At 36.2% G+C, this 19405-nt stretch overlaps 1 protein-coding gene across 1 annotated transcript in view; it reads left to right on the top strand.

The window, feature by feature from the left end:
- The window catches only part of LOC145285838 (uncharacterized), a 56868-nt gene that overhangs the window by 414 nt on the left and 37049 nt on the right, over positions 1–19405 (top strand). The gene's annotated exons all lie outside the window — the stretch shown is intronic.

The raw sequence follows: 19405 nt of genomic DNA on the forward strand, positions 1-19405 counted from the left end.
ACATCAGGTCAAATTCAGTGGCCATTTTATATTGCTTCGGCTTGTTTCACATAACGTTGGCACTTTTCAAGCAGGCTTTTCTCAATTTTAGGTGCATGGTACTCACTGGATTTTTAATAGAAACGATTTCTCAATTAGTAATATATAACGAAAACAACAACATAAAACTACTTTTAACGTCGAAACGGATTTTTTTTTATTGCGTTCTTCCATAGGCGCCATCTTTATTAATTGCCTTTTATTGATATATTTATATTGTTGCTTTTTTTTTTTTTTTAAAGTATTGCTTTATATTTTGTTTATTTTTGTAATTAATTCTCAATATTATTTTTGTTTTTCACTCACGTGAATACTGTTTTATAAACTATTTCATTTTGTTGGGAGTTATAAATGCGATACGAACGAACTTAAAAAGTTTCTAGCTTGTATAAACCGCTCGTTTTCTTTTTTTTTTCCGCTCGATTAGCTTACCATTTTCTTCGATATTTCTTTCTTTTTTATCAAAAGCAATGGGATACAATGAAAACAATGAAAACTAATAGCTTTGTACTACGTCTACTCCAAAAGCAAAGAAGAAAACATAATTTCAAATAAAAGTGTTAACTCAACACTTTTCAACCAATGAGAATGATTCTCGTTCGATCAAAACGATAAATAAGGAGCCTGTGTAAAATACCAATTTCTAATAAAAGCAGCAACCTGGACAACGAAAAGTGAGAAGAGAAGGGTCAACATAGCCCAAAACAAAACAGAACATGACACGACATCACTTTTACTCCCCCGTAGCCCTCTGAGACAAATAAACATTCAACCAATGTCGTAAAAAGGAACTTGGAGATTGTGCATACACACAAATTTCAGGTTAGCAGAGAACAAAGAAAATACCATGTCGGACTTTGACACATATATTGACCTCTGATGGAACAAAGAAAGAATTTGTTCGATGAACAAAAACAGACAGAGTGAGAGACTGAAAGAAACGTCATTAGCTCGTCAACTTCAACCTCACCTTTTACCCTTGTTCGATAGTCCGACAACCACGGTAGGCAAAATGATAATTAAATAAAAAACAGTTTTGTCATGAAACCATCTCTGTGTCTGATTGTCAAATGGTTGGAACTGCTAGATTGTTAGCTACCTGAAAACACCGGAAATGATAATCGAAGATTATTATGAATTTATGAATTCATGATGATCGATGATTATTAATAATTCAGAAATTGCATTTCGTAAATGATATTTTAGGAATGTTGAAATCTTGTGTGTTATTGTTATTGAAGTCGAAGTCGGGGATGTTGTTTATAGTTAGAGTTAAGGTTAACAAAACAATTCTGTAAGGAATTCGAAAATCTATGGACCAAGTCAGCTGGCAACAACGTGAGTCTATATTCACATATTTGCGAGTGTGGCGAGTTAGTGTAATACAAAGTTAAGTTTTGGGGGGAGTTGAGATCGGGGGATCAAAGAGAGAGGATCTCTTCGAGACGCTGGAAACGATGTCAAGGGAAACCATCATGATGTAGTAACGTGGCATTTGTGATTCTGAAAAAGTCTTCCGACTGTGAATAATAAATGTATGTATGTTTGTCTTTTAAACCCAAGTACGTAATTTTGTCTTGTCATCACCAACACAAAACACATTGTCGCCCCCTCATATATGTCCTCCCCATCATAAACACAAACTCTTAAGTATATAATGTAATGACACAAACAGCCTTCATTCAATATATATATGCGCATATTGGCCCTATACGTTATCTTGGTCTTCCCTTCTGTGCTTCTCCCGCCACGTAATATCTTGTCTCTATTCTGTGATCCCCGTATACAACATATAACCGTTTGGTGCCGTTTCAAAACCCATTTACGTTACATATCCCCATTTTGATACCTCGCCATCTAATAGAGTAAGCTAGAGTGTATATATATATTTAGCAGCACGTATTTCGTAGCAGTGCAACAAACATGATTATATATATGTGAGCGATAAACAGACAAATCTTACAGAGAGACAGACAATACAAGACCAACACATACAAAAGTTCACACATATTCACACACTGACAACGGTCTAAACTTACACATATTCACATTGACAGCAAACAATCATATAGACATACACACTTCTAACACTCGTGACTTCTCACGCATTGCGACCATTCTACAAAAACAAATTCTTGTAACTTTTCTACTAAACAATTTACTCACTCACACTTCTACTATAAATTTGTAGATGCATAAATGTGTTTTGTTTGTATGCTTTTCTATCTTTTAATCACAATACACATTTTGGATAACTTAGCACTTTCTAAATGATGACCCATACTCAATCCTCCATGATTGTGGTTTCAGAATATAATTTGCATATATGATAGGAGTGACCGCGATAAGAAGGACGAATTGTCGAGTGTTTGGCAGCAAAGAGAACACGTTAAACTAAAGAAGTCGTGCTAATAGCGTGAATGTCACAAGAGAGGTGGCAGGTCTTTTTGGAGGGTCCTTTTTTTTTTTTTTAGATTACAACCTATTTTTAGCAAAAAGTAAAGTTGATGGGGCCATGCCAAGAGTCGGACTGTTTGAGAGTTAGAATCGTCATGTTATGAAGAAGTTTTCATAACGCGGTGGCGTCGGCATGTTTTAGAGAATTGTTTATACAATACGAGAATCGGACTTTTTGAAAATTGTCGTCGTTATGGAGAATTTTAAATAAGGATTCGAGAGTTGGATTTTTTGAGAAATGCCGTCGATTTGAATTAATTACGATTTGAGTAAGATTTTTTTTTTGCGTTTGAAAGTTAACAAGAATATGAAGGGGTAATTTTATCTAGCCGTGTATGGATGGCCAGTTGTCTCTGGTATTATATTGAGGGCTAGCTGTGTCTTGCCGTTTATCGAGGCTAGCTGTGTCTGACTGAGCAGTGGGGGCTAGCTGTGTGTGGCTATGTATCGAGGGATAGTTGTGTCTGACCGTGCATTGAAAGCTACTTTAGTCTGGTTGTGTATCGAGGGATAGTTGTGTCTGGCTGTGTATGAAGCATGAATGTTAGTGTCGATCTGGGCACGGGCCTATATGATGTGAAATGACTTTTAAAGATCATGTGAATGGTGATTTCAAAATATAATTTGCGTATGAGAGAAATAGCTGATTTAAGCAGGACGAATTGTGGATGAGAATGAGTTGCGTGTTTGGCAGCAAAGAGAATATGTCCAAGACAAGAAGTCCAAGACAGCAAAGAGAATATGTCTAATAACGCGAATACCGTGGGAGTGCTGGCAATTTCTTTTTTCTTTTTTTTTTTTTTTTTTTTTTTTTTGGATTACAATAATATTCAAATGGTTTTGTTTATTTTTCTCATTCACCATTTGAACATTTTAATTACCAGCGTGAATCTTGGTACATTAACATAGACGTGACAGTTTGCTATCATATCCAACATGCTCCGTTTTACAATATAAACAGGGCTACAGAACCATCTATTCTAAGAGGCTATTATTTCATCTATCAACAAAACCTGGTGAGAGGAGCAGATACAATTATGGGTTAAAAAGAATCACATTTGAACAAGTGAATAAAATCGTGTATTGTAACAATCATTATTTGTCTTCCCCTTCACACACATTAGACAATGACACTCTCACTTATTAACGACCAGGATATATGTTAAAAAAAAAAGAAGAAAAACAACTTTTAACGCATCAGGTTGCCCTCTCAAGGGTCACAGCTGGAGAATCTGATTGTAAAAAGACTTAGCATTATCTCCTTCACAACAAGAGAACTGACATATATTCAACATTCACTCCCCCCTTTCTGCCATGTAAACCTTTTGATTATAATAGATTATACAAAAGAAAATAAGAAAATTTTAAAGAATTATTCAATTGTTAACAGGTGGGTTCAGTCTTCTATATGACAGTTTAATGTAAAATCTTTCCACTCCTACTTACATTATCTCCTATACGACGCTTCAAATCAATTCAAAACATGTATAAATGCCGATTTTTAGTCGCGTGCAAGCGACTCTATAAGCCCAGAAAAGGGTATTTATTTGTTCCCCCCACAAAGCAAATTAGGTACAAGGCCGATTTTTAATGTGAGGAGTGAAGGGGAAATGGGGGCCAACTCCCCGGGGAGTAGGGGAGCTGAATAGTGACAATTGGTATGAAGGATTGCCCCTAAATTGACCAAAGTCTTATATGTGGGGTTGCCCCCACATATGGTCTTTGCTTGCAGTATCTGCCGAAACAGATACTACACTTTGATCTTAGCCAAAATGCCAAGAAAAGGGTATTTATTTGCTCCTCCACCGAGCAAATTAGGCACAAGGCCGATTATTAATGTGAGGAGTGAAGGGGAAATGGGGACCAACTACCAGGGGAGTAGGCGAGCTAGATAGTGACAATTGGTATGAAAGGTTGCCCCTATATTGACCAAGATCTTTTATGTGAAGTTGCCCCCACATATGGTCTTTGCTAGCAGTATCTGCCGGAAAAGATACTACACTTTGATCTTAGCCAAAAGGCCAAGAAAAGGATATTTATTTGCTCCCCCAGCGAGCAAATTAGGCACAAGGCCGATTTTTAATGTGAGGAGGGAAGGGGAAATGGGGACCAGCTCCCCGGGGAGTAGGGGAGCTGGATAGTGACAATTGGTATGAAATGTTGCCCCTTCATTGAACATGTCTTATATGTGGGGTTGGTATTTATTTGCTCTCCCACCGAGCAAATTAGGAACAAAGCCGATTTTTAATGTGAAGAGTGAAGGGGAAATGGGGACCAACTCCCCGGGGAGTAGGGGAGCTGGATAGTGACAATTGGTATGAAGGGTTGCCCCTACATTGACCAAGGTCTTATATGTCGGGTTGGTATTTATTTGCTCCCCCACCGAGCAAATTAGGCACAAGGCCGATTTTTAATGTGAGGAGGGAAGGGGAAATGGTGACCAGCTCCCCGGGAAGTAGAGAAGCTGGATAGTGACAATTGGTATGAAGGGTTGCCCCTACATTGACCAAGGTCTTATATATGGGGTTGCCCCCACATATGGTCTTTGCTTGCAGTATATGGCGGAACAGATACTATACTTTGAGATATTAAATCTTTTATTCAGGCAAAAAAAAAAAAGAACATGAGGGGGGAGAGCAGAGAAAGACAGATCAAGTGGGGGTGCGGATATAACGCTACCCAACAAGCTCGTCAGGTGTTCCGGGCACGAGAATGTGCCGCCAGAACAGCACTGCCTAGCACGGTGTATGTATCAGAGAACAGATACTACACTTTGAAATATTAAATTTTTTATTTAGGGAAAAAAAAAGAACATGAAAAAAAAACTTAGGCACAAAGCCAACTCAAAAGGGATGGAGGCGATAGAGGTCGTTGGTCATCCTTGTCACTCTAGAACTAAACCAAAGTTTCTCTTAGCTAGAATCTTCTTTCACCATAATACCGCATTCGCCCTTTCGTACTTGGGGACGTCCTACTTGGCACCCAATTGTTTAAAACATTTTTTATTTCCGTGTAAAAACAAAAAAGATAACAATGATGATACGATAATTCATTTGTGTCGATGGGGGGGGGGGAAAGTGGTTAGTAAGACCCTCCCAACCTCGTCTAGTTGATAGACCGTCTGTTTCACTTGGTTCGTGCAGACCGGTCTCTAAGTGGGGATGCTCTATAGATGGGACGAAATGGAGAAAAGAAAATTTTGTGGGTGAGGGATGGGGAGTTAATGATTGATTTCTTTCTCTCCAAGATGGGTGAAATTTAGAGTGAGGGGTGAGAAGAAAAAAATGCAGATAGGAGGGGATGGGGATCTTGAAGACTTCCTACTTAGGGAGGGATGAAGCAAGGCTTAAAAAGCTAAGAACAGCATCTATTAACAACAGACCTTTGATTTTAACCAAAAAAGCCAAGCCCAAAAGTGTTACGGACAGATCGACAGACCGACCGACCGACAGACCCACCGGAAGTGCCTATACAGTATAACCTTGGGATACGGTGGCCTTAGGAAACAGTTTTTTTTAGGTTATGATGTGGTATTTACCGGTTTATTATCTGGTTTTCATTATTGCGTTGTATTATTTTGTTAAATAAATTTATTATTATTATTATTATTATTTTCTTGTTGCTGTTGCTATTGTTGTTATTGTTGTTGTTATTGTTGTTGCAATAATTGCTTTCTGGGATTATTTTCTTTTCATTCCCGCAGACATTTTATCTGTTTTTGTAAATTGTTGCTTTTACATAAATCGCGTGTAATTGTATTTATTATTATTATTATTGTTGTTGTTGTTGTTGTTGTTATTATTATTATTATTATTATTATTATTATTATTGACGACTTACAAGACACTTTCACCCAGGTCATCAAAAATATCTCCTTGAAACTGGCCTGTGGTGCCCCCTGGAACCTGAGTAACAACAAGTCTCCCCAGATTTCACGTACTCTCCATATCTTTCGATAGTATTTGCAAATAAATTTGCATTATCGCAACAGCTGCTTGCCATTGATTTCTCGTTGGCAGCGGCTATCGGCCTTCACTGGAATTTGAGTGGCAATAAGCCTCCCTACGGTGCCAGTCCTCTTTGTACTTATCTAAAGGTGATCTGATCAGTGCTATCTCCTCGGTCTTTCTTTCCTCCTTGACTTTACTTCGCTGTTTGATCTTCTTCTTCTTCTTCTTCTTCTTAATATTATTATTATTATTATTATTATTATTATTATTATTATTATTGTGTAATACGGACTATCGTCATTTGGTCTACGGTTTGTTTTCGCTCATGGCTGATTCGATATTTCTGAATTTTTTTATATGAGGATTGATAATTTGGATTATTTGGATTATTCGGATTACTGTTCACGTCTTGGGTGCTATTGTCACAAGATTTCGCCCGATAGAACCTCCGACCTTCTTGAGGTGCGTCTAGTTTAACTGTGGAATCTTTATGTCGAACTCGGAAATTAGCAAGAAATTTCTAACGGAACCGTTGATTTAATCCAAATCCATGGGGGTAGCTTGTTCTTGTTCCGTTAATTATGACCGAATAGAAGTCTTAAGTAGAGTGGAAAGTGAACTTTGGCTTCCCTTATTTTATTCTTTATTCCTCACATTCCACGAGCTATGTTTCTGACAAAGGAGGAAGATTTGTAGTCTTTTGGGTCGGAATCTATTCACCTCACATTTATTGTTAACTGGTTTTTGACCTCAAACTGGTATTTTTTTTTCTATACATCAATTGGCTTCAACCCTTGTCTGGAACGATTTCCATAAAAAGGTAATTTCGTAATTGTATTCTCATTATAGCCTGTACTTCAGGGACGTGCAGAGGATGTGTGTGCTAGGGCACCCAAGCACCTGCCCGTTCTACTCCTGTTTTAAAAGTGCTTTTTTCAAAGGAATATATTTTATGCCCTTGGCCCACCGAGTAAACTGCCCTTTATGTTTATTACTATATTTTCGCCATTTTTTTTTTTTTTAAACTCGAGCACCTGCCCTGAAAAGGTTCTCTGCCCGTCACTACTGTACTGAAAATTCAAACTTTGACCTGCAGAAGAATCATTTAAAAACTGATTAACTTAACATTTTATCCGTTGTACCAGGAACCTGTTAGGACATCTCACACGTTAGCCTGAATATCAGAATGGAAGAAGCTTCACTAGCAGTGTCAGAATCTTTGAGAAAATCGCCATTGCAAATTTGACACCCCTAAGACAAAACTGCGAACAAAATATAAAAAACTCGTAATTTCTGTTTTTAAAGTGGGTTGTTTATTTTCTTTATGAAATATACTCCCAAAATAAACTATTAAAGTTGTTTCAGACATAATAAAAATATTATTTCTTATTTGTTAAAAAACCGTGATCACAAAATATCCGCTCGCGGTGATTGAATACGCGGACATTTTGTCTACACGGTTATCGACATTTAAGAAAAAAAATTTTTTTTTAAGTCGATTGTCTGCCCTTGTTGATCCCATATTTCCGACAGGTGTCGTTAGGTCTCAAACAAGATGGCGTGAAGCAAATCTTCGCTAAAACGTGTGATAATATTCGATTTTCTTAAATAAAAAAAAACTACTTGATCGATTTACGTGATTTTTGGAATATGACATCTTCATGCAGTGACAAGTACGTACATTATGAAGATTTTTTCAGATGTTTCTTGTAAAATTTTTTTTTCGTCCTAATTATAGACAAGCACTGCCAATTTATCATAATTTTTTGTAGGTTTCCGAATACTTTTTGATTGTATTTGAAAGATTAAGGACTAAATTTAATTTCTCAAAGGGGAAAAAAAACATATTTGTATACGTGAAAAAAAATGTTATGAAAAATGTTTTTACAGCGAGTTAACCAATTCAGCTAAATTTGGAAATTAAATAAATTCATTATAAAAATCATTTTAGAGATAAATATTAGTTTTCTGTGTCTATTTCAAAGATAATTAGTAAAGTAAAATCCTAAGATATTGAATTAAATAAAAAAAAACAACACCTTGTTTGCACAAAAAATAGCTGAATTAAACCCAAAGCCGAGTGTTTTTGCCGTTCACAACACCACAACAAACCATACTTTTGGAAATACGGAATATACGGAGGCCCAAAATCTGAAATAGTTGAAAAGCTGTCTGAGAATGACGTCATGTAATTAAAAGGAAGGAGGGGTGCTGGGTTTCTTATTTTTGCCCCCAGACGGGCATCCGTACATTTCTATTGTAAATTTTTGTATAAATTTTACCAGTTTTTAATTTAATTATTTTTCTAAGTTCCTGTTTTTAAATTAATTTTTTTTTAATTATTGGCCAATATTATATAAAAATTATGTTACGCCGAAAGTTTCACATTCTTGCGAGCAAGGAAATTTTAAAATCTTGCATATAAAGATTATGTGAAATCTGTAATTAAAAAAAAAAAGTAGAAATATTTTTGCTTTTATAATTTTTTGTGTGTGAAAATATTAAATAAACAATGTGTTATGTCCCTTGGATCGGTGGGAGTTGTCCCCCTTTGTTCAATGTTTATAATGTAAGCTCTCGGACGTAAACGTGAATAAAGGAGACTTGGTCAGTCGGCCATGTTGGTCTGAACGGTCACATATCCTTGTCCTGTTATTATTAATAGAAACCTGACATAACACAATGCTTAATTCCATGGTAATATCGGTAGTTCGAGAAATTCATTTTTATTCGAGTTATATCGAATTCATTAATACAGACTTTAGGGGCTTTTTTCGTAATGTTCCTGTAAAAAATATTTTATTTTATTTTTATTGTTACAAATTACGATGCTTTATTTATATAAAAAAGCAAAATTAAAGTCTTGTGTTTTTTATTTACTACTGAAAACCATAACTTTAGTAAAAGTATTTTTTGTTTAAACAAAATAATACATTTCCACTAAGATTTAAATAAAAATAATTAGTTTATTATATTCCGCGATCATTATTTAATAAATACTGAAAAGTTCATTAAAATTGATTACTTCCTGATTTTTGGTGAATTTTTAAGTAAAGGGAGGGGTCAAAATGTTTATACATTTTGAGCGTCGGCATTCATTTTGCCCGTACCTACACTTTACATATTCGACTTCTAAAGACAGCATTAGGATACCGTTTCAAAAAAAGCGTTAACTGAAGTAATTAATGGAACGCACAAGTGCGAAAAAAATCTAACAAATGTTTCTTCAACATGACACCATTTTTGATCACGTGTGCAGAAATAAACTGGAAGTTAATAAAAGAGGACTTTTCATGTTCGTCATTGGTAACCGGCAATTTCAAACTATGCCTTTTGATTTTGCCGCTTGCAATAAAAAAATAAATAAACGTTGGTCCAAACAAACATATATTCTCAAAAAACTAAAAGATATTTTTTCGAGGGCGAGGAAGACTAAATTTGAAATGTAAAAACAATACTAGAAAGATTTTCTTAGGTCGACAGTCTTTTTACTGAGAAGTCGTTTTAGATGTCCTTATTTTTCTCTTTCTATTTCTATCCTTGTGATCATGTGACTAATAAGGGTCCTGGAGGTAAACGTTTTACCTGGGCTGATGTTATCTGCCTGATAGTCAGTAACCCGAACATTGGATTAACCCCCAAGGAGATCGTCTTATTAGCAGGTGCAAAATACTGCGATCGCTGTATTGCCATTTGGTGAATGGATTCTGGTAGATCCTCTCGATGCTATATTAGTGGGGAATTACGGCTTTTCCTCTTCATGGTCTGCAAAAATTATTTCCTGTTTCTTTTTCTCCTTTTCTTTCCCTCTGTGAGAAAATTGACACATCCTTTCTGTTCATTCATTGGCTATCATTCACGTCTGTGGACTCGCAATATTGAATGGCTAGCCCACTCCATCAAGACGGATGATGAGGGGAAGGTCTCCATTGCTTATGACAACACAAATTGTTCACGTACCCACCTGTATGCCTGACACTGACAGACCGTATATACGTTTGTTTGACCTTTTTCTTACAACTTGCCCAAGAACTGTGCTCATCCTCTTTTCTGCCCGGACTAAGATCTTCTGATTACTCCATTGTCTCAGTTAAGATTTAAAAAAAAAGTGTAATAAGTCCTCAGATGTACCCCTTCATCGTACAGTACATCGATACTCTATAGGTGACTGAGATAGCTTCAGAATATTTATATCAGATATACCTCTTCATTCCATGTTTATAAAGAACGTGTCCTTTATAGTATCAGACAGACTGGTTAACTGTAGGTATAAACCACTTCATATCTTAAAAAAAAAAAATCCAACAAAAGCCCAACACCCAGAATGCCATTGTCACAGTGCACAGAAACTACAATTTCCATTACTTTCAACAAAATAGATGTATGAAACTAAAGCTGCTTTTAGGACTGCCAGCAACGACTGCAAAAGAGTAATAAAGAAGGTGAAAGAGTTGTATGCTCAGTCCGTCAAATCTAAAGTAGCTGAGCAGTGGCTTGGTTCCCACAAGTTTTGGCGAATAACAAACAAGGCCATGAACAGAAGCGTATCCTTTATCCCAACCATTATCACTGGGTCTGAATTTCGTCAGCATGTGACAAAGCCAAACTCTATGCTAAGAACTTTGCAGCAAATTCTAGTTTCTGTGACCAGGCCCACATAACCCCCATATTTCCTCCTGCGACTGAAAAAATGCTATACCGCATGCAAATATCTGTGCGTGATGTTACCAAGCTTATCAAAAACCCTCGATTCCAATAAAATAACTTACCCTGACAGCATTCCAATTATAGTACTCAAAAAGCTTCAACCTGAACTAGCTCCCATACTTACAAAGTGTTTAAACGTTATCTTAAGGAGAAATGTTTCCCAACACCTTGATAAACTTCATCAGTTTGCACTGCATTTAGAAATTCTGGGGATCGTTAATCTGCCTCTCAACATATACCAATCAGTCTCTTGTGCATCCTGAATAAGTTGCTGGAATATGTGTTAAATAGAGAAGTTGTCAACCTCCTAAGCAAAAATAACCTATTCAGTGGTATGCAACATGGTTTCCATTCTGCTAGATCTACAGCTGATGTGCTAACTGTAATATCACACAAGATAAGTGAATTTCTCGATGGGGGTTTCGTTTCTAGAGCAATAGCTCTTGATATATCAAAGGCTTTTGATAGGGTATGGCATAAAGGTCTACTTAACAAGATTGCCAGCTTTGGAATAGCTGGAATTATCCTCTCAATTATTAAATTCTTTCTCTCTATAAATAGGCAGGGCAGAAATCAGAAGCTCATAATATTAACACTCTCGGGGTTCCATCCTGGACCCAACTTTCTTCCTGATTTTCATCAATGATCTCCCAAATCACATTCTTAGATCATTTTGTAAACATTTATGCAGACGGCACTATCATCTGTGGAAACACTTTAAAGGTCGGAAATGACTAACATCTCTCTCATTCTCTCTCTCCTGATCTTGAGCACGTGGTACAATTGTAACATGGCCGTTACACTTTAACCGTGTCGTTACATTTCAACAACTCGGACCCACATGCTGTCTGGTTTTGTCGCAGGAACAAATAAACAATAAAGGACATAAAAAAAAATATGATTCAGCATTATTTAAAGTGCAAATTATTTAAAGTGCAAATTATTTAAAGTGCAAATTCAGCATTATTTAAAGTGCAAATGAAAAACATTTATTTGTGGTTCTTCCAACAATAACGCATTTCATTATTTTTCACAAGTATTTTCGCACACACACACACACACACACACACACACACACACACACACACACACACACACGTGTTTTACAACATTCTACCATGTAACAAGTGCTTTTTAAAAGGATCTCTCCCCGTCACCTCACGCCGGTCATAGCCAGTGCTTTCTCGCCCTTGACTTCACACGTCCATCTCCCTGACATACGCTTTGCTTCTCTCTCTGATTTTCTGACCATGTGGTGCATTTTCTTTCTCGCTGCCCAAGAGTCAAAACACATCTAATTACTTCCTTTGCCTGACCACATGCTGTTCTTTTTTCTGATATTTTTCTCCTCCTTTCCATGACGTCAGCATGTGAACACTTCCTTAATTTTCATATGTGCCAAGACAACTGCTGCTGCTGCTAATATTTTCGCCAGTCAGCTATCCTACGGCTGCTGCTGATTTTCTCACACACGCTATGCATGTTATTTTAGAGGGAAGATGACTAGATAATTTTAATCCATCTAAAACCAAGCTACTCTTTTTCCAACATCAACACTCCGGCCTTCATCTGGCCCCCCACTCCGGCCTTCATCTGGCCCCCCCCACTCCGGCCTTCATCTGGCCCCCAATTGAAATGAGTGGATCTCGTCTTGCTGAAGCACCATTTTTAGACTAGCTTCTGGAACTAACCTTCACTCCTGACAGGAAATGGAACACATACATTAATTCCGTTTTCAATGGTTGGATCATTCTATCGCACCAGTAGATATCTCACTGACGATGCAATCCTCTACTTGTATAAGAGCCAAGTACGTCCTAGTATGGAGTACTGTTGCTACATCTGAGCAGAAGCTGCTCAGCACACCCTATCCTGCCTTGACAGTTTGTTATTCAAGTCTTCCTCTTCTTTTCAACTCTTCCACCAATACTATTAAAGTAAATTCCAGTTTTATGTTGTTTTTTTTAAACGTGTAAAACAAAACAATTATGACTTTTTCACTTCACTTCTTTGAGTATTGTCATGTTAAGAACGGTGTTTGGAATAAACATCTCAAACTCCCCATGTTAAGAACGGCTTCGGTGTAGACAATTTAGGGGGTGATGTGGAAAATAATTCCTCCAAATTTAACCGTGATAATCATTGTCCGCATACCCACCCACAAATGCTAAAATAAAAAATAGGGGAGGGGGGGCTGTGTGGGTAGGAGAGAAGTAGATTTGTTTATCGTGCATGCATACAAACCTGGCAGACAGTGAAGTACAGTGGAAAAAAAAACATAAAATATAGTTAAATATAAAAATAGTTTAAGTTTTAAAATAAGAAGAATATATACAGCGAGAGAATCTAGTAGATGATATTCCAGAAACGCTTATGTTTTTAATCGGCGACGATCGTAATAGATTACACAGGTTTTAACGAAGTATATTTAAATAAAGTACATTAAAAAAAGTAACTATGTCTGTAAAAAATATAATTAATTACTGGAAGAAATGCACAAAGCAAGCAAGATAGAAATTTACTCATAGGACATAAGTAGGTATCATTGCGACGCCATGTTTGAATGGTACATGAGCGTTCGTTTAGCATGCTAATACTGTTAATTAAGAATATAGGAATGGCCAGAGCTAATCCAATCAGAAGGAGCAGAATTAGTCTGGGGAGACTTTATTACTTTTTGTAACGGAAAAGGGAAAGATTATGCTATCTCAATGAGTTTATGATCCAGTTACGAAGGGTGAAACCCCATATCTATTCAAAGGGTAGAATACCTTCCGGTGATGACTAGGGGCGATAGAACGACTTGTTATATAGAGCGAAAAATAGGAACTACTTCCTCTAAAGTTTTAATTTAATGATGTTGCTCTTAGGATGAAATGTAGGATTTTATTATAACGACTAAATGTGTCACAAATGGCGTTCTAAAGTCACATAAGATAGTGGCTAATAGTCTAGACATAATCAATTTTTATGTAGCATCCGTTGTTGCAAACTTACGGTAATTTAGTTCAGAGGGGAATTTCTGCAATCAAATTATCATATATGGAAATATGAAATACAAAATTCAAACTTTAATAGTTTAAGACTAAAACTAGTGCAAACATTTTTTTTAAATAAATAAATATATTTATTTATTAAAACAAATTCAATATTTCGAATTATAACAAATTCTTCATCAGTAAAAAAAAACACGTTTTCTTCTTTTTTTTTACGTCGTATGGAGATGACCATGCTTGGGACATTTTCAGATGTTGTTGAAGGTTTGAATGTTCGATACAGTGTGAGCGTTGGTCGATGCATAGTGTTGGGACGATTAATAACAATCAGAATCGGGAATCAGGAATCGGAACTTTTGGGGATATCAGAATCACAAAAATTCATGTCTTATTTCTGATGCCAAAAACGTGTTGTTTTCTTAAACTTAATTTTCCCTTGCTGGGTACTAATGATAAGATCACGACTGTTTATTGATTTAAAACTACCAGTAAAACTAAAATCTGTATGTTCTGGCATAAATGTATTTTTTTATGTTTGCGAAAATATATGCACCTATAGCATGGGTTTTTTACGGTAATCAAAATAAAAATAAAACAAACAAAAACAAATATTTCAATGTTTTAAAAGAATCGGAATCAGAAATTAAGAACGGAATCAGGAATTTTATCGGAATCGGGAATTTTTATATGTCAAAACACGTTAATTCACTACCCGCACAGCAGCAGCCGTATAGCTTTGGTTGTCGTTTGGTTTCGATGCCTGTCTAGGCGCACTGATAAGCTGTGATACAACGAAACAGTACTGTGGATGGATGACTATAATGCTCCCTATCTTGGGTTGAGCATATTGGGAAGTGATATACAAACTGCCATTAGCATATTAAGCGATGCTCTTTGTGTAAACAAATCGAGCTTAGGCGTTTGGACGATGTCAAAACATCGTTAATTCACTACCTGCACAGCAGCAGCTGTATAGCGTAATGGTTAGAAGCTTTGACTGTCGTTTGAGTGGTCGGGTTTCGATTCTGGCTTGAGTAAGTTGCCTGTCTCTTGATGAGCTGTGATACAGGGAAACAGTACTATATATGGATTACTATATATATATATATATATATATTGATGTAACAATTCCAATATTTTTCCCGATTTCGATATAATTACCAATTCTGTTCTAAATTCCCGATTCCTATATAATTACCGATTCCATTCTAAATTCCCAATTCCAATTCTTCATAAATCTCTAAAAATTTAACTACAGAGTTAGTATTTTTCCAGATTAATGTCGTAATTTTAGGGTCGTTATCAAAATTCAACTTTGTTGGGAAACATGTACGAAAGGAAGGAGGAAAAGGAAATAGCATTGCAACAAAGAAACAAAAGAAAAGAAAGGAAGAACAACTATAAGATCCTGAATAAAGATTTAAAAGTCCAAAGTTTATTTGGGAAATAAGTGAGTGGCTGGTTGCCTTTTTCTTCTCCTTGCAACATCTTTATTACAGAAGAGACGTTGCGAGCCTGTCTCTAATTTATCGTTATTTTCATAACAAGTGCTCGACTGAGCTTCAATCTACGGCCCCCCTCGCCAAACATCCACGAGAAACACTCATGTACCTGAAAACACTCTCAATAGTTTCCCCCACTCTTTATCTGTGCCTAAACCTAAACGTAGATTCCATAAACAAAGCTTCTTTCTTAGAACTGCATGCTTGTGGAAGTCTCTTCCGTTTTCCTGCTTTCCAGGTGACTACGATATGGTTGTCTTCAAGTCCAAAGTAAACAAGCTCTTGATGAGCCGTTCCCCTTAAGCAATCCAATTTACCAAATTTACACTGCTAACGATTAACCCTTATCCTCGAGTTGCCTCTAGGCCTTGATAAGTGGTAATTCGTTCGCAAGAAAAAAAACTGCCCCTTTTTATTATATATAGGGATTTTAGTATTAGTACCAGCAATGGAATATTTTGTTTGATGAAACTGCAAGTAAGTCAAAGATCTTACTTGATAATAAAAAGTGAAGCAGAGGGAATAGGGCGAAGAAAAAGGTGATTTCACATGAATGGATAGTCTGGTAAAAGGTAAAGTATCCAATGATGGTAAAATCCAAAAATGTAAATCCAAGAAAGTTAGTCAAATCTCCACTCGCACAAGTAAAATCCAAGGAAGATGGTCCAAAACAATCCAAAAGGCCGAAATCCGTGGAACAATTCACAAATAGGCACAAGGAAAAGAGGAAAGAACTCCAATAAAATTATCAAAAGAAAAATTATATCTTGTCTCGGCAGTCGGGTTTAACGCATATCTTGTTTTTCTTCGAACAGCTAGACTTTGTAATTCCCTTCCTGCTGCCTGATTCCCTGGTTGTACTGATATGCAGAAGTTTAAATGTAACATAAATAAATATCTTGTTAATCTTTCCTAGACATGGCCCCAAACAGTAGCCCCTTACGTCCAAGTGGCGATATGCTTTGTAAGGGGTGAACATGAGTAAAAGAAATTTAAAAAATATATCAATTATTAATGAAAATAATTTTTGGAGAAATTTCAAGTTTATACATAAATAAACAGCATGAAGTCAGGGGAAGTAACTGGTGTCCATCTTGTTACAATCAATTGCGGATATTACAATCATGGATTCGTCAAAGTATGTGTTTTATGTAATAATGCAGTAATATCTAATTGCAACATGACAATTAAGTAGATATAAAACGTACATAAAACGTACGTAGATGCCATTGTTTTATTTTTGTTTTTGTTTTTAAAGAAAATTTATTTGTTTTACTTTCGGATTTCATCCTGATAACAAAGAAGTATCTTTCGTTTTCACTGGTTCAATCAATCGATCAATTTTATTGGCGAAAAAATAGCAAATTGCAACAAGTTATGTGACGAGATATTGTATCTATATACCATTTAAGTTTTTGACCAAAGCGATTACAAACCTGGATATGGTACGCATAATTAAAAACACTTTCTTCGGTGGAGATGAAAGCAATGATGGCACATCTTTTAGCAGGTGTCTGTGGAGATTATAACAAGGCGTTTATGGGAAAAAAAATCTTAGGTAGAGTTAAATTCTCTTTGATGATGCCGTATGCGAGAATCAGGTCTTCTTACATCCCCTGCTGCTGCGTTAGTGAGAAAATATTTATTCTTTGAAATTGTTTTTGTGTTATGTTGGCCCTTTTGGCTATGATCACAGTATAATATCTGTGTTATGTTGTGGAAAGCAATGCCAAAAGGTCTGAACGATTATTATTATTATTATTATTATTATTATTATTATTATTATTATTATTATTACTATTATTATGGATTTGATGATGTAGAAAAAGATATGCAGAGAGAATGTTTTGAAAGCAAGGAATGTTTAGCTAAACTATTTAATGTTAAAAATCTAACAGAGGAATTTTAACTTGGATCTATAAACAATAAAATATTACAGAGATATTTCTGTAATAAAATAGATTTAAGAATTCAATTTTATAAACAATAAACAATGGAATTGACCTGGTAACAAAGAAAGAGTGGGTTTTGATATATAAACTAGAGATACATGTAAGAGGCAGAACGAGGGATCCGTCCACAAGAGGACGTTGACTTTATCAATCATAGAAGCATTCGACTGAGCTAAGAGATGGTGTAAGTCTAAAGGGAAGGAAAACGTTGTAAATCCCCGGAGAAACACATAACTGTGAACATGAGAATGAACGAGAAAAGCAAAAAAAGAAGTCCTGTTATTATTGCTTCACAGTAAATGTTTTTGCAGTGTCAAAGAGACAAACGGGACCACAATCTAAGTTTAGTAGTCCGTTATCAAATGGCCATTGTGTGCTTGTGGGTCATGTTTGTTGAACCGGATTATACAACATTTGTAGATGAGCATGTTTTAAATATTAGAGAAACTACATCAGTTGCGATTTAATTAGCTAGTGGGAATTTTGACAAGGGTCACACTAAGTGCATGATGATAACCCAGATTTGTAAAACAGAATCATTCCCAGGGTTGAATGAAAGATGGGTGAAATAAAGTTGAGGCAGGGGTCATCAGGTCAAGTAATAGAAATAAAAAAAAGAGTCGAACGATGACAAATGACGTCAAATTTTTCAAGCTGAAAGAAAACTTATAGTTTTTTAAACTAGTCTGTTCATGGATGGAAACCATGTGAACAAGACACGGCCAATAATGTAGAATAATCTAAGCCCAGATATTCTCTATCTGTGTCACTCCTTTCAGTAAGTTAGAACTTAAACAAGTAAACAAATAGTTAGGATAACAATTTCTCTCCTCTGAGTCAATTCTCTTCAAATAAAACATTGAAGAAAACTTTTTCTTTTTTTTATACTCACATTCACCCCTACCAAGTCATATCGCTACTTGGACTTTCTGGCATCTAGGGACTTCAACAGTGAAGGAGTGTGATTTTGTTGGTAAGCAAGTTTGTGTGGAATGTGTACGTCGAGGGAGTACAAGTGCAACGAGTTCGTCAGAGCACATTTCCATTAAAATACTTGTAAAACAGGCACAGTGATGCAACATTGCAGCGAGAGGACAGAGGTTGGAGCTTAGTTGACAAAGTGGGTCATAAAGGTCAAAAGAAGTTTAGACGAAACAACGATGATGAAAAGAATACAAAGATTCTGTTTAAACACCCTGCACATATGTATAAAGACTATTGTTTTATATTTTATTATTAGTAATTGTCTGTATTTTTGAGATGAGGTTTTTTCATTTATTAAGATTGTCGGACTTACTTCCTCATCTTGGTTGTTATAGTTACAACGTTTCGGCCGTTTTGCCCTCCGGCCTTCATCAGGTGTTTTGTATCGAACTGGGGAACAGTTTGCTAGGAGTCTTGAACCCAACCCTTTATTATCATTACGGGGGTACCGTGTTCGGACTCCAGTTAGGCTCTGGGACATAGTTGCTGATTCTCTGTTTTTGAATGTTACTTTTCACTGCCTTCGTTCAGGATTGAACTCAGCTCCTTTGGGTAACTGTAAACTTTGATACAACGTCTAGGACCACTCGACCATATGTCACTAGGACAGTTCTTAGTTGGTTTTTGTTAATGTTAAACCTATGTTGTTATTCAAGGTTTTCTCTCTCTATTAGAGGTGTCCAAATTGCATTCAGCTCTACGCTTGGTTTGCTCAGTAGGTTGTTATGTTCGAGCAGTGGGTCGCTCTGTTTATTATTTTTACTTCATCCCATAGCGATGCACCCCCCTCTCCATCCAGACATGGTTGGTTATACCCG

Source organism: Euprymna scolopes, chromosome 10, assembly GCF_053919585.1.
Source record: "Euprymna scolopes isolate OS-2025 chromosome 10, ASM5391958v1, whole genome shotgun sequence".
Lineage (NCBI taxonomy): Eukaryota > Metazoa > Mollusca > Cephalopoda > Sepiida > Sepiolidae > Euprymna > Euprymna scolopes.